This window comes from Sorex fumeus, unplaced genomic scaffold (genome assembly GCF_029834395.1).
Source record: "Sorex fumeus unplaced genomic scaffold, SorFum_2.1 ptg000026l, whole genome shotgun sequence".
In the NCBI taxonomy this organism is placed as follows: domain Eukaryota; kingdom Metazoa; phylum Chordata; class Mammalia; order Eulipotyphla; family Soricidae; genus Sorex; species Sorex fumeus.
Genome location: NW_026606083.1, coordinates 7835896 through 7839824, shown reverse-complemented (window position 1 = coordinate 7839824; position 3929 = coordinate 7835896).

The following is a 3929-nucleotide window of genomic DNA, read 5'->3' as shown; positions in this document are numbered from 1 at the left end:
CTAAGATTCTAATATGCATTCTTTCTTTTTTCTAATATGCATTCTGAGGTGAATTAGATATCTCACACATGCACACACATGCATGCACACATACATGCATGCACACACATGCATGCACACATACATGCATGCACACACATGCATGCATATTCATGCACATACACACATATGCACGCACACATGCATGCACACACATGCACATATTCATGCACACATACAGCACACAAATATGCATGCATACATGTACCACTCATGCACACACATGTACACACACCACACACACACACACACTCCTGCTCCCAGAGCTCCTGCTCCCAGAGCTCTGAGTGAAGCAGGAGGATATGGTGGCCCTCCCAAAAAGGAGTATGCAGGGTGGTGGGTCCCAGACCGAGCCCCTGGAGCACTGGTAGGTCAGGATGGTGTGGGGGAACGTGGCCTCTAGGAGTCCCTGCTGGCCATGGGCTGTCTGGAGGAGAGAAGGCCACGTTTCCAGACAGATAATTCAGTGCCCTGTCCTGGCGGGGAGAAATCCTGTAACATTATAAACCAGGGATAAGTCGATGAAAGGGGGATACCTTATTTCTAGGAATACTGTGATTAGCAAGAGAGCATAATTTTCAAGAACTTGAAATACATCCATCTCCTGAGAATGGACCCTCATGGAATCATGCAAAATTTCCCCACATTGCTTTCCCATCCAAGGAGTCTTTCCAATGACAAGAAGAAGGGGCTTATGTTTCTAGCAAGGAGTTAGAGTGTATCCATACCAGAGAATGCAGACAAATGTCAAAAAAAGAACCTGTATTTCTAGGCTGAGCCTAAAATGTAGACCAATGTTCCCAGGAAAAGCTGGGCAGGGACAGGGCATAGCGCCGGCAGGTACCAGCATGGGGAGTCTGCGGATTTTCCTTTTTTCATCACGCATGATCCTTATTTCATTTACTGAGTTAAACACACACACACACACACACATACACACACACACACACACTCTTCTAATTTGCAGCCCCTTGCTGGTAATCCGCGCCCAGTTCTCTCATTTAAATGAGGAATTCTTCACCTGGAGAACTTGTTTAATATGTAGATTCCGATGGAGGTTTCCTGTAGAATAAGCAAGAAAGAATTAGAGCCATTTAAGTTGGGAGTTGATGCTTAAGAAGCTTTCCTTGCAAATTCCTTTTTTTTTTTTTAATCTGAGTCAGGAAGTTTTGCTTAATGGCTACCTAAATCTCTCCTGCACACAGCCTGGCCCCCTGCCAGCTGACTTTCTCCCCTTGCCCCCTCCAGCTCCTGGGGTTCTCTTCTCCAGAGTAACCTTCCTTTGCCCCTGTTTTGAAATTAAATTCCATTTGTTCTGCTCACGTTGGCACAAAAATTGTCTCACGTTAGTTTAATAAAACCATCACTAAAACAATTTTCTTGAGTAGTGTGATTATAGAGCAGTAATTAGACTCCTTGCTAAATGAATAGCGTGGTTAGATTACATTTAGACAAGCACCACACACCCCATTCCGTTTTAATCACCCCTTAAATGCAATCCCGTGTGTTTGCGTGCAAGACTCATGGATGGTGAGTCGGGCCTCGGGATGCCTGGGACTAGGGGCTGCCCCTGAGGGCAGGGCCCCGAGTCCCGCTGCCCTTCCGCCCTTCCCGTTGGGTGGGCCTGGCTGCCAGGAAAGTGAGAGACTCCAGTCAACAAAGGTGAAACTGTCCCGAATAGCCTGCAGAGCACTCCCTGGACGTCCCACCAGTCCCCCTGGTTTGCTCACTAAGTTTTGTGTTTCCTCGATGCTCCAGGGTGCAGCCCTGCCTCCCTGCTGCCCTGGGCCTTGAGGGGCCCACCCAGCTGGCAAGAGGCAGAGGCTCCGAGCAATGGTGTGATGCGCCCAAGTCAGCCCAGGTAGGCCAGAGCCAGGAGGCTGCTGGGAAGCCTCCAGTGAGGGCAGAGCCAGAGTAGCCGGGGTCCAGAGCCAGCCCCCGGCACCCTGAGTCCCCACTCTCCCCCAAGCCTTCCAGATGAACAACCCTTATGCCAATGTCGGGGGCTGTGCGTGGGCAGGCGTTGAAAGCCAGATAAGGTGTTTCAAAGTGTTTTATAAATGAGGAAAAGATCATCTCAGGAAAACAGTTCCAAATCCAGAACATCATGGCTAAGATGCCAAGCTCCCCCTCCGAGGCATTCTAGAGTCTCTGGCCTAGCACGAACGCAGGGCCATGTGACTAGCACTCTCAGACCCCGAGCGCCGATGGAGACGTCACTGGGCCGGACCGCAATGAGTGTGCTTGTAATGCATGCTATTTTTGATCCTGGTTTCAATTTGCATGCGTTTCAGTCCCTGGCCTCCCTAATAGAATTACTCCCTTGTCAGCTGATTGATTCTAGGAATTTGCTGAATGCAGCCAAACTGTGACATATTTGCATTTTTAAGGCTTGAAATGTTCTTTCAGTTTTTTTTTTTCAAATGTGTTTATTTTGAGGAAATGCATGGCTTCTTGAACTAATGGCAATTAAGTTAATAAAATTCATACCTGTTTGCCGCAGGAGGGGGGGTTTGAGGGGGGAGACTGCTTTTATATCCAGGGGAAGGCAAATTAAAGGTAGGCCCCTGCGCTTAGCCTGGGTTCGCTGCCCCCAGAGCCCTCGCCTTCTCCTGCCCCACGCAGCCGGCACTTGGTCAGCGATCTGTAGCCCCTGCTCGTGGAATGGATGCCTTCTCTCTAGGGGAGATGCTTCATTTGGTCCCACACTGTGGAATCACCAGTGCTTTGGACAGAGGAAGTAAGAGCGGGTCCCGGCTCAGCACAAACACCTGCCCCCACAGAGCCCAGCCTGCCGTGGGGCCCGTTTTCGTCCTTCTCAGAGCCCAGCCTCGTCACAGGTCTGGTCTCCCTGACACTGCTGCTCCGTCTGTTGCTTGGGCGGTTTATTATTTCCGTCTTTGTGATGTTGGACGTTTGGAACCGTCGAATTGTTTTCGGTTGTTCACACGGGGCACGATGTCTGCACTTCGCACCCAGAGAAGATGCTGGCTGTCACAAGAGTTTGTCACAACTCTGTTCAAGTCCAGAGTTCCCATCTCGCCTGTGAGAGGGGGTTGGGTGCTGAAGTCACCGTTCCTGGTAGAAGCAGAATGGAGGGTGGGCCTTGTGTGCAGCTCTCTAGAAGCTTCTGTGATGGCCCATCTCTCCAGAATGGCCCCGGAGCAGAGCTGGGTAGATCCTGCTGAGGTTGAAGCCTGACTCTCCCACGGGGATTCCAGAGCATTTGCAGACCAAAAGCCTGCGGTCAGGGCACAGGCTGGGAGGCCTTCTTGGTGGAGGTGTCCCCATGGCCTCATCTGAACCCCGCGTCCCCTCCTCTATTTCAATAGGACACCCACAGCAGGGCTGCTTCTGCATGGGGCACCCTGCCTCCCGCCCCGTCCCACCAGGAGGTGCCCTGAGCAGGGAGGCGTGGACAAAACAGGGTCCAAGGGGAACAGCCTCGTCACACCTACCTCCCACAGGACACTAGGTCTGGACTGCTTGGCGGGGACCAGCAGGGCCTGGAAAGAAGGTAGGACCCCCCACCCAGGCCCCCCACCACTGCCTCTGTTCAGGCTGCCGGTTGGCCTCTCTCCACCCTCCCCACCCAGACCCAAGCTGTCTGGCCAGGGGTCACAGGCAGGACGTGCTCAGATAGCTCCAGAGTAGACCAGGCAAGTTCTCTCCAAATAGTGCATTTCACTAGACTTCAGTCTGGGATTTCAGGAGGTTTGAAAACCTGGGGAAATGAATCAGAAAAATCAAAGTGTTGAGGTCTACCGGTTACTACTTCTGCAGTTGTTTTCTCTTTTGTTCCTTTCAATGTGACAAGAACTCCGGCTTCATGAGATCTTTAAATGCTACAGTTGTGAGTCAAAAAAGTTACAGCCTGTCTACTGTAACTT